The sequence below is a fragment of the Capra hircus genome, chromosome 17 (genome assembly GCF_001704415.2).
Source record: "Capra hircus breed San Clemente chromosome 17, ASM170441v1, whole genome shotgun sequence".
Lineage (NCBI taxonomy): Eukaryota > Metazoa > Chordata > Mammalia > Artiodactyla > Bovidae > Capra > Capra hircus.
The window spans coordinates 33776584-33789704 of record NC_030824.1 but is presented as its reverse complement, the minus strand read 5'-3'; the positions used below and the strand labels follow the sequence as shown (position 1 = coordinate 33789704).

The 13121-nt window shown below is 37.0% G+C and overlaps 1 pseudogene across 1 annotated transcript; it reads right to left on the bottom strand.

Moving 5' to 3' along the window:
- On the bottom strand, positions 1638-2248 carry LOC102186036 (annotated as a pseudogene). Its single transcript, XR_001919387.1, has one exon. The product of XR_001919387.1 is annotated as a 60S ribosomal protein L9 pseudogene (transcript).

The window sequence follows — 13121 nt, the reverse complement described above, 5'->3', positions numbered from 1 at the left end:
TTGTTTTTTCATAGTTTGTTTTTAGATTCCACAGGTAAAGAGAGATGTTTTGATATTTATCCTTTCCTTCTGACATTTCACTTGGCACAATGACTCCAGGTCCCCCAACCCCATATTTTTTTAATACATTCAAGGACGAAGATGTTCATTAAAATGTTTCAATATCTTCTCTATTTAAAATAATGCTGAAATGAGCATTTATCTTTTTAAGTTAGTATTTCACTTTCTTCAGATAGAAAACCAGAATGGAATTGCTGGCATATATGGTAGATATATTTAATTTTGGGGAAAACCTTCATGCTAGTTTTCTTAGTGGTTGCACCAATTTAAAGCAGTTGACGAGGGTTCTCTTTGCTCTACATCTTTGCCAACACTTGCTATTTATTGTGTTTTATATATTAATATTAGTCATTTAATAGGTATAAAATGATATCTTATTGTGGCTTTGGTTTGCTTTTCTCTGATGACTCTTGATAATGAGTATCTGTTAATGTACTTAGTTATCTGCATGTAAATTTTCTTTGGAAAAATGTCTATTCTGATACTATGAACATTTTAAAATAAAAATGTGGATTTTTGCTTTTGAGTCATATGAATGTTTTACATATTTTGGATATTAGCCCTTTAACAGGTATATGATTTGCAAATATCTCATCTTACCTGCTTTTGTTGCTTAAAACAAACTTATTTTCAGATTGCTGCTGAATCCAAGTTATAGATACTTGTATTATCTGTGCATTTTCTTATTTGACATTTTGGAATGGATTGAAGAGGAATAAAGTATATGGGTGGCCTAGTCATAATAGTAGGAATAACAAATGTGCTTTCTGAATTTTGAATTCAGGTTAATGGTAGTAAAATTTAGTTTTAAAGATTCCCATTTCAGAGTATCTAATTTTCATTACACACCATTTAACAGATCAATTATCTTTTTGGAAATTTTCCATTTTTAAAAAAACACATTCAAAGTGTTCCCAGACTTTTGGAAGGTTGTTTAGCTTTTAATCTTATTATCTTTAAAGATACTTTGATTTTTTTTAATTTTATGAGAGTTTCATATTGTGTTTATTTTCAAGACAAAACAGTAGTACAATTGAATGGAATAATGAGAACAAATGATTACTTTACACAGCATTATCTTTCAAGGTATACTTAGCTGAATTAAGTGTATGAGATCTAGGCTATCATGGGCTCATTGAATTACACAGTTTCAGGGTGGGAAAATGGGGCTTCCCTCGTGGCTCAGTGGTGAAGAGTCTGCCTGCAATTCAGGTGACATAGGAGACTAGGGTTCTCTCCCTGGGTCGTGAAAGTCTCCTGGAGGAAGGCATCACAACTCCCTCCAGTTCTTGCCTAGAGAATCCTGAGGATAGGGGAGCCTGGCTGGGTATAGTTCATGGGGTCTCAGTGAGATGGACATGACTGATGCAACTTAGCATGTACACAAGCATGTACAACTATATAAATTATTCTCTAAATTTATTGACTTTTCTAAAATTACAGAAGGGATTCTGCGAAAGTAAAACTTACACAAGATTTTTTTTTTTTTTCAAATCAAGAGTTTTTATTGTCTCTTTAAAGGATCACAACTGAGTCCATAGAACCATCTGAGTCCAAACAACTATCTTGTTGTTTCTGCAGCAGGATCACTGAGATCTTATTCATCAGCCTGCTGAACTGTTCCTTTTTCAGATACATAGATACCATCCAAAAATTTTCTGATATCCTTGTTTTTAACTGTGGTGGCTTGCTGAATCAAAGCAGCTGAATTTGACACAAGTTCAATGTCATTTCCTTCAAAAATCAACTCATCTTTCTGGGCTTGAGATACTGAACAGGCAACCCCTGGCCTCATTCAAACCCTGCGTATGTATTTTTCACCCAAAAAATTTCGGATTTCCACAAGAGAACCATTCTCCTGAATAACAACGTTGATGGGGAAGTGGGCACACACCGACCTCATCTTGTAACGCAAGCCCAGTGTAAAACCCTTGATCATGTTCTGTAGGTGACTACAGATTGTGCGAACAGTGGCCAGTTCCTTTCTGTTTCCCCACCATTTGTCAACACGGAGCCTCTTCTTTTTCTTTCCAAGGAGACTGAGTTCTACATTGATGTGATTGAAGTCCCTCCGCAGGGTGCCTCTGGGGCCCTTCACAATAACTGTCCGTCCCTTCAAGTTAATGTCGACATTTTCTGGGATATCGACAGTCTGATTGCTGAGAATGGTCTTCATTCTCGCAGTAGACGCGGCAAAGCAAGATTTTTTTTTAATACATAAATATTTATGTTGTAATGGATATTCATATACAATTTATAAATCATTCATCCATTTTGAATTTTTCTTAAATAAATATTTTCTTGTTTTATTTATTTATTTTTTACTCATAGTTATGTCAGCAATATTAATTCCTAGTATTTAAAATATACCTTAAACACAATTAGTATTCAATGTACCTAAGGGGATTTTTCCTTTCCAGAAGAAAAATTTTTGAAGCAAGTGTGTGTTACAGGTAAAAGTATACCTAATACTTTTTTATCTCATGTTTTTGACCCATGTAAAACTTTTGGATAGGTTGTTTTCATTGAAATAGCAGGGCAGAAAGACTTGTTGAGAAGTTGACAACTATAAAGAGTTTGTGTGTTATAGAACAGCTTGGAAGTCCTTTTAATCAATATTTCCTTTAATTCTAGCATTTGAAATAGTTTGACACTATCTGCTGATGATTATTTTGCTTTGTATAAACTTTAGAATAAAAGCTATACATCCAAAAATATGCCTAAATAAATTTTTATATGCTTGAAAGCCAGTCATCTTATTCTCAAAGTGTATAAGGTTTATGAGATCTGTGGAGTGTGACAGAAAGGGAAAACTAAAATGCTTTTATCATGTCCAGCACAGAAAAGCTTGGCTTTCAGACTGCAATATTAGCAGAAGGGGACAAAGAGATATCGAAGCAGATGGGATTTAATAGCAAAAAGACAGATGAAGGTAACTTGGCTAACGAGGCCCTTCCTGCCAGAACAATATGGCATTTCAGAGCTGTGCTATTTCTAAGTGATCATGCTTAACTCTGGCTTGGTTCGAGAAGACCTGGAGACCTAACGAGACCCATTAAGATGGGTGAGAAATGGTACAGGGAGAATGTAGGTAGCAAGCAAATATTGGAATCAGAGAGGAGATTATGGATCTGACTGCTTAGGACAGTGTTTCTTCCAAAGAAAAACAGTTTTGGGGAGACTGGGAAAAACAAGACTGTGTGTCAGGACTCCAGTCAGCTTGCCTTTGCTTGGTGCAGTGGCAGAATTTAAGCATATAAGTGCTGACCAAGGATATTAAGGCTGGATGAAGTCCAGTCATACTGACATGGCAGCATGGTAGTAGAAGGGGCAGTGACAAAGGGGAGGAGAAGACAGTGCACTTATGTGTAACCAGATCACTCACCAGATGAGTTTCAGAGCTTGTCAGCTGCTGTGCATGACTGCCAATGTATTGACTACCCTGCTCAGGATATGGGCAGACTGAGCCTTTAGCTGATAAATATTATTTATTTAAACTGAACAAAGCCAGAGAATAAGGCAAGTTCAGATATCATCTTCTTCATTAAATAAACCTATAACAATATAAAATGAGTGAGCCATTAATATTAAATATAAACAAAACATTATAGGAATAAGAAAAAAATCACAGATAATAGAGCAGTTTTTTTCCGCAAATAACTGATTCATGTTAAATACTTTTCCTTATGCATTTCTTTTTGTAAAAAGATTCATGATCAAACTGGGAGACTGGGATAGACATACTTCCCTGTTGGCTCAATGGTAAAGAATCCTGGAGACACAGGTGATACATATTTGACCCCTGATCAGGAAGATTCCCTAGAGGAGGAAATGTCTACCCACTTCAGTATTCTTGTCTGGAGAACCCCATGGACAAAGAAACCTGATGGACTACAGTCCATAGTGTTGCACAGAGTTGGACCTTAGAACACACGTACACACAATGTTTTTCAATGATGAGTTCCCTACCATTAATACTTTAAGCACAATATAAAGCATAAATCTAGTAAAGTTGAACCATTTCTTCAAAACTAATATGAAACTTTGCTTAATTGTTTTACATTGAAAATAACAATAAATATTTTAGACAAAAAAGAAATCAGTCAAAATTCCTGTAGTTTTAGGGAGTGAGAAGTACCTATAACATTACCTTTATATAATTTTAAACATAATTACAAGTAACTCAATTGCTGATTAGGACTGTTGCAAAATCTTCACACATGCTTTATCTTATTTCTTAAGTGAAGACTATTGGGAGCAAATAAGGCAACAATCACACAAAGGTTTTAAGCAAACCCCGGTGTTGATGATCTCAGGTTCCTTTGGCTTTGGAGATATATTACTGTATAGTAAAATCTCACAACCCAACAAGGCATGTTTTATTTTCCCAATCAACTGATCATGTTAAAAGATTATAATTCATTGTCTCCTGTAGTGTTTTATTAGATTCTAGTATAGATCTGATCAATCAATGATTCTAAAGAGGCACCTGTATACTGTCAGAGCACAATACAAGAAATAGGGTAAGAATTCACTTTAGGTATTTCGACCAGGAAGAATTTAACACAAAGAATTTTGTGGTTATAGTACTGGTTAAAAGGTCGGATATATAGAACATAAGGAATTATCAGATATAAATCCTTTGTTTGTTTCACATCTATGAAACTTACAGCTAAATACAAAAACATTAAAAAAGTTACAAATATTCATATATCTCAGGGCTTTCTTGCCACACATCAATTATAGAAGAAAATGATCTAAGCTAAACTTTCACATCCCACAAGAATGATATTTCTAAAAGGGAAATAAACCTTGAATCTAGCTTTAAGGGAAGTTGAAAAATGTAGCTTTTAGCTTTCTAACCACTATGATAAAAGAGGGAAGGGAGTTTAAGAGTTGAAAATGTATAAAAATTTCTAGCTGGCTATTCAGTACCACAAATAGGATTTTTCTAGGAGAAACACCTGTTACTTCCAATTTATGTTTAATAATCTGCTCAAAAGACTTTCTTGGCTGTCCAGTGCTTAAGACTCTGTACTTTCACTGCAGGAGTTCAATCCCTGGTTCAGAAACCAAGATCCCACATGCCATGAAACATGACCAAAACCAAACAAACAAAATGTGTTCAATTAACTGTAGATGTGCCAGTTGTTTAGTAATCACCAATAAGTATGCCAAGATTATTTACAAATAGTTGATTCCCCTTGGATGAAAGGGTATCTATTTTAACAACAAATGAATTATTTCAAATTATGCTTAGCAATTAAATGAATAATAATCTGTATATTTATTTTATGACCTATTAATAACCTTCTTCTTACTGAGTTGCTCATTTGTCTTTATTAAGAACTGTTAAAATATTTTAGCAAAAAGTAGCTAAAAGGAATGTCTTGCTCTGTCCTGGTTTTCTGTTTTGTTGTTGTGACCTGGGATCTTTATTGTCCTTTAAAGTTAATAATTTTCTCCTGAGGCAATGATATAGTGATATTTAAAAGTTTATTGATCCCAGGGCCTCTTGGATTCCCTATGCACTAATTTCCTTAAATTGTAATGACTGTATTTTCTTTAGTTTCTGCTGCTATTGCTACTGGTCTTAACTTCCATCTGTCTTTGTCTCCTAGTTTTTGTCCATTCGTTCTTTATATTTCATTGCTAAGTGCAAGAGCATCTCTCTGTCTTGTTAGGAAAACTGCTACTCTTTAATCATTTGTAATCTGCTTGTCATGTTACACACTGGTATTAATATATTGGGGTCAGTTTTTATGAGCCATCTTTTAATAGTCACAATCAAAAGCTGTGCTTATGTAAACACTAAGCTTCTGGTAAAAATTTGTTGATTTCAATCACATTAAAATTTTCCATTATTCTTCTACTTAATATGTGTCATTCTGTAAACATTTCTCAAGTGTGTATGCTATCTTCGATTTCCTCTAAAGCCTGGGTTTTAGCCAACTTCATAATCTAAAGAGCCAGAACTTATTTTGCCATCTGTTGATCTGGTTAAGATAGAAGTATGTTTTTCAGAACCCCCTTCCTTGTATGGTTCTGAGTGAGAGGTGGCCGAAAGAGACATGTGCATGAAATTTGGAGTACATGAGTGAAGCAAGAGCCATTCCTGAAGACTGCCACATACCCATGGGTTTAAGCCTCTTCATAATCTCATCAGCTCTTCCTTCTGACTGCTGGATTTGCTGACAAACTGAAGCCCCTAGTCCACCATCATATGCTTAGCTGCAGACTCACAGAGATAAAGCTACCCAAAGACAGCAGCTTCCCATAGATCTTAGCACAATTTCTGCATCTCAGGCCCACATAAGGGTGCAGAACTCTATTCACACAGACTGATTAGAATCTTCTTTGTTCCCCTACCTCCCCCTCTAGGTTTTTGCTATCCAAGCTCCATCCACAAATATAAGAGGTCAAATTAGCATAGTAAACCCTTTATCCTATAGCACTCATAGTGATTTTGCTTCCTTGACTGAATTATGATCGAAAAAACTGTGCCATGATAACACAGTATTAATGCCTTAATAGATCTCATTTTCTCTCTAAACCATATATATGAACTGTCCTTACCAGTTTATATTCATGAATATTATAAACCTCATTCTAATGACTTCACATCTTCACTGATATAAGGTTTCTTATATACACAGATGCTTAAGTCCCAGTGATTTCATTTTTACTCTCAACATTTTCAGAAAGTCACTTGACTTTGATTCTTCAATAAAGCATGGTAAGGAAACTTCCAGTAAAACTGACTGCTCTAGAAATATCTATGGTTTCTTTTTTCTCTCTTTATTTGCTTTTTAAAAATATCTTTTTAATCAATTTTCCTTTCTAAGAATGGCATAATAAAAATAATCATTATATACAAAAACACCTACTATATTCATTTATTTTTTAATAATTCCAAAATATACATAGCTTGATTTCTCACTCCTGTTAACACAGTCCTGCCTAATCAAAGCTATGGTTTTTCCAGTAGTCATGCATGGATGTAAAATGTGGACCATAAAGAAAGCTGAGCACCGAAGAATTGATGCTTTTGAAAAATGGCGTTGGAAAAGGCTCTGAGAGTCCCTTGGATTTCAAGAAGATCCAACCAGTCAATCCTAAAGGAAATCAGTCCTGAATATTCATTGGAAGGACAGATGTTGAAGCTGAAGCTCCAATATTTTGGCCACCTGATGTGAAGAACTGACTCATTTGAAAAGACGCTGATGCTGGGAGGGATTGAAGGCAGGAGGAGAAGGGGATGACAGAGGATGAAATGGTTGGATGGCATCACTGACTCAACAGACATGAGTATGAGCAAGTTACAGGAGTTGATGTTGGACAGGGAAGCATGGAGTGCTGCAGTCCATGGGGTTGTAAAGAGTTGGACACAACTAAGCAACTGAACGGAAATGAATGTTTTAGGCATAAAAAAACACTAACTCTTGCCAACTTTTTAGCCTAGAGTTTTTCTACACAGATATGCTTAAGGTGCAATGATAAATTATTATGCATATGGTTATTTTACCTTTGTTTCTAGCACTATACAAGGGCTTACATTTGCCAGTTTAAATTAAAAACAAGTATTCTAAGAATTCCCTGGAGTAAAAAATAGCATCCCACTCCAGTATTCTTGACTAGAGAACCATGGACTCTGGAGCCTGATGGGCTACAGTCCATCTTGTTGCAAACAGTTGAACATATCTGAAGTGACTTCACATCCACAACTAAGAATATATTTGATTCAGATATTATTCACTCTTGCAGGAGAGTAGGAACAGTATGAATAGGATATGCTCGGCTCATATGGTCTGCTATGACCAGTGTGTTTTCTTGGCAAAACTCTATTAGTCTTTGCCCTGCTTCATTCCACATTCCTAGGCCAAATTTGCCTGTTACTCTAGGTGTTTCTTGACTTCCTACTTGTGCATTTCAGTCCCCTATAATGAATAAGACATCTTTTTTAAGTGTTAGTTCTGAAAAGTCTTGTAGGTTTTCATAGAACCGTTCAACTTCAGCTTCTTCAGCATTACTGGTTGGGGCATAGACTTGGATTACTGTGATATTTAATGGTTTGCCTTGGAAACGAACAGAGAGCATTCTGTCGTTTTTGAGACTGCATCCAAATACTGCATTTTGGACTCTTTTGTTGACCATGATGGCTACTCCATTTCTTCCAAGGGATTTCTGGCCACAGCAGGAGATATAATGGTCATCTGAGTTAAAGTCACCCATTCCAGTCCATTTTAGTTCACTGATTCCTAGAATGTCGACATTCACTCTTGCCATCTCCTGTTTGACCACTTCCAATTTGCCTTAATTCATGGACCTGACATTCCAGGTTCCTATGCAATATTGCTCTTAACAGTATCAGACCTTGCTTGTATCACCAGTCAACATCCACAGCTTGGTAGTTTTCACTTTGGCTCCATCCCTTCATTCATCCTGGAGTTATTTCTCCACTGATCTCCAGTAGCATATTGGGCACCTACTGACCTGGGGAGTTCCTCTTTCAGTATCCTATCATTTTGCCTTTTCATACTGTTCATAGGATTCTCAAGGCAAGGATACTGAAGTGGTTTGCCATTCCCTTCTCCAGTGGACCACATTCTGTCAGACCTCTCCACCATGACCCACCCATCTTAGGTTGCCCCGCGGGCATGGCTTAGTTTCATTGAGTTAGACAAGGCTGTGGTCCTAGTGTGATTAGATTGACTAGTTTTCTGTGAATATGGTTTCAGCATGTCTGCCCTCTGATGTCCTCTTGCAACACCTACCATCTTACTTGGGTTTCTCTTACCTTGGGCATGGGGTATCTCTTCACGGCTGCTCCAGCAAAGCACAGCCGCTGCTCCTTACCTTGGATGAGGGGTATCTCCTCACTGCCGCCCTTCCTGACCTTCAACGTGGGATGGCTCCTCTAGGCCCTCCTGCGCCCACACAGCCACCACTCCTTGGATGTGGGTTGCTCCTCCCGGGCGCCACCCCTGGATGGTCAACACTGAAATCAGATTGATTATATTCTTTGCAGCCAAAGATGGAGAAGCTCTATACAGTCAACAAAAACAAGACCAGAAGCTGACTGTGGCTCAGGTCATGAACTCCTTATTACCAAATTCAGACTTAAATTGAAGAAGGTAGGGAAAACCGCTAGACCATTCACATATGACCTAAATCAAATCCTTTATGAATATACAGTGGAAGTGAGAAATAGATTTAAGGGCCTAGATCTGATAGATAGAGTGCCTGATGAACTATGGAATGAGGTTCGTGACATTGTACAGAAGACAGGGATCAAGACCATCCTCATGGAAAAGAAATGCAAAAAAGCAAAATGGCTGTCCGGAGAGGCCTTACAAATAGCTATCAAAAGAAGAGAGGTGAAAAGCAAAGGAGAAAAGGAAAGATATAAGCATCTGAATGCAGAGCTCCAAAGAATAGCAAGAAGAGATAAGAAAGCCTTCTTTAGCAATCAATGCAAAGAAATAGAGGAAAAGAACAGAATGGGAAAGACTAGAGATCTCTTCAATAAAATTAGAGATACCAGGGAACATATCATGCAAAGATGGGCTCGATAAAGGACAGAAATGGTATGGACCTAAGAGAAGCAGAAGATATTAGGAAGAGGTGGCAAGAATACACAGAAGAACTGTACCAAAAAGAGCTTAAAGACCCAGATAATCACAATGGTGCGATCACTCACCTAGAGCCAGACATCCTGGAATGTGAAGTGAAGTGGGCCTTAGAAAGCATCACTACAAACAAAGCTAGTGGAGGTGATGGGATTCCAGTTAAGCTATTTCAAATCCTGAAAGATGATGCTGTGAAAGTGCTCTACTCAATATGCCAGCAAATTTGGAAAACTCAGCAGTGGCCACAGGACTAGAAAAGGTCAGTTTTCATCCCAATCCCAAGGAAAGGCAATGCCAAAGAATGCTCAAACTACCGCACAATTGCACTCCTCTCACATGCTAGTAAAGTAATGCTCAAAATTCTCCAAGCCAGGCTTCAGCAATATGTGAACCATGAACTTCCTGATGTTCAAGCTGGTTTTAGAAAAGACAGAGGAACCAGAGATCAAATTGCCAACATCTGCTGGATCATGGAAAAAGCAAGAGAGTTCCAGAAAAACATCTACTTCTGCTTTATTGACAATGCCAAAGCCTTTGAATGTGTGGATCACAATAAACTGGAAAATTCTGAAAGAGATGGGAATACCAGACCACCTGACCTGCCTCTTGAGAAATCTGTATGCAGGTCAGGAAGCAACAGTTAGAACTGGATATGGAACAACAGACTGTTTCCAAACAGGAAAAGGAGTACGTCAAGGCTGTATATTGTCACCCTGCTTATTTAACTTCTATGCAGAGTACATCATGAGAAATGCTGGACTGGAAGAAACACAAGCTGGAATCAAGATTGCTGGGAGAAATATCTATGACCTCAGATATACAGATGACACCACCCTTATGGCAGAAAGTGAAGAGGAATTCAAAAGCCTCTTGATCAAAGTGAAAGAGGAGAGTGAAAAAGTTGGCTTCAAGCTCAACATTCAGAAAACGAAGATCATGGTATCCGGTCTCATCACTTCATGGGAAATAGATGGGCAAACAGTGGAAACAGTGTCAGACTTTATTTTTTTGGGCTCCAAAATCACTGTAGATGGTGACTGCAGTCATGAAATTAAAAGACAGTTGCTCCTTGGAAGAAAAGCTATGACCAAACTAGACAGCATATTAAAAAGCAGAGACATAATTTGCTGACAAAGATCTATCTAGTCAAAGCTATGGTTTTTCCAGTAGTAATGTATGGATGTGAGATTTGGATCATAAAGCAGACTGAATGGAGAAGAACTGATGCTTTCAAACTATACTGCTAGAGAAGACTCTTGAGATTCCCTATGACAGCAAGATGAAATCAGTCAATGCTAAAGGAAATCAACCCTGAATATTCATTGTATTAAATGGTCATGAGTTTGAGAAACTCTAGGAGAGATGAAGGACAGGGAAGCCTGGTGTGCTGGAGTCCATGGGGTTTCAGAGTCCATGACTGAATGACTGAGCAACAACAACTACAAAACATTAGTGATCTTACTATAACAACTATAATATTTCAATGCAAAGACCAAAAATATTAATTCTTAGTTAGAATTAGAATCAATCATTCAACAGTTTTTTTCCAGCACATTAGATGAAAGAGACAATCCTAGGAGATTTTCTTTTTTTGTATTTACTCATAAAAAAAGGATATTGGAACATATAGAATTGGAATCATGTAGCAATATAAACATTTGGTTCCACTTTGACCTTACATTCCTAATGTGAGAGAACATAACTTCCTGATTTTTTTTTTTGAAAAATATTCTTATTGTATGGATGCTCCCTAATTTTTAAGTAAGGTGTTTAAAGAAATCTTTCCTTTATCTCTAGTCTGTGTATGTGGAGTAAGAAATATATTTGTACGTTAATCTTTCATAGAGCTTCTATGAGCCTGAAGTTAGCTAGGAAGTGATACACTGTCTGCAGACTTCAGATTCTGAATCTTTGTTTTTCATTAATGGAATTGATAAGAAAAATGGGTCTCTCCTGGGTTTTCTTCTTTTTCTATTTCCTTCATACTTCACCTTGTCAGAGATTTATCTGTAGGCACATAGAGGAGTCATGTATATGAACTGCAGTAGTGCTTATCTCCCTCTGAGGTCACTGTAGTATATACCTTTCTTTCTGAAACAAGAAAAGGACAGATTTATCATAGATGCATGATAGTGAAGCAGTGTTATTGGAGAAGCTACTGTTTTTCACATGATATAACAAGCATGTGTTGGAAAGTGATTATGATTTCTGTTAGATACTACAAATCAAAGTGGCTTAATTTTTAATTGCAAAGTTAAGCTGAAAAATTAAATTATAATGTGTTATTAATTCAAATATCCCAAATTACCTTTGAACCAGCTTGATAAAATAGCATAAGTTTTAAAACAAAATGCCATCTTCAAATATACCCATAAATATAATTTGCCTTAAAAATATTTATGTCATCATTGTGTATGCCCAGCAGTGGAATTGCTGGGTCATAAGGCAGTTCTATTTCCAGTTTTTTAAGGAATCTGCACACTGTTCTCCATAGTGGCTGTACTAGTTTGCATAGGTTTGATGCAGGATACAGGGTGCTTGGGGCTGGTGCACTGGGATAACCCAGAGGGAAGGTATGGGGAGGGAGGTGGGAGGAGGGTTCAGGAGTGGGAACTTATGTACATCCGTGGCAGATTCATGTTGATGTATGGCAAAACCAATACAGTATTGTAAAGTAAAAAAAAATAATAATAATAAAATAAATAGTTATGTCGAAGAACAAAAAAGACCCAGTTAATATAGGAAAGGAAATAGTGAAGAACAAGAAGGGAGCTCAGTCGCTCAGTCGTGTCTGACTCTTTGTCACCCCATGAACCACAGCACTCTAGGTCTCCCTGTCCATCACCAACTGCTGGAGTCTACCCAAACCCATGTCCATTGAGTCAGTGACGCTATCCAACCATCTCATCCTCTGTCATCCCCTTTTCCTCCTGGGCTCAATCTTTCCCAGCATCAGGGTCTTTTCAAATGAGTCAGCTCTTCATATCAGGTGGCCAAAATATTGGAGTTTCAGCTTCAACATCAGTCTCTCCAATGAACACACAGGACTGATCTGCTTCAGGATGGACTGGTTAGATCTCCTTTCAGTCCAAGGGGCTCTCAAGAGTCTTCTCCAACACCACAGTTCAAAGCATCAGTTCTTTGGGGTTAATGGAGACCAAAAAATATAAAAGATAAATTAAACTAAAATATGGTTCTTTGAAAAGATAAACTGAATTGATAAACCTTGAAGCAGTCTAATAAAGATAGAAGGGGGATCCAAATAAATAATGTCATAAATAAAAAGAAGACATAAATACCACAGATATATAAATTGATAAGAGATTACTACAAAAATTATACCCTGACAAATTGAACAACCTAGAGGAAATGCATAAACTTCTGAAAATTTACAATGTCCCCATATTTTATTAGGAATTAACAGAAACTCTG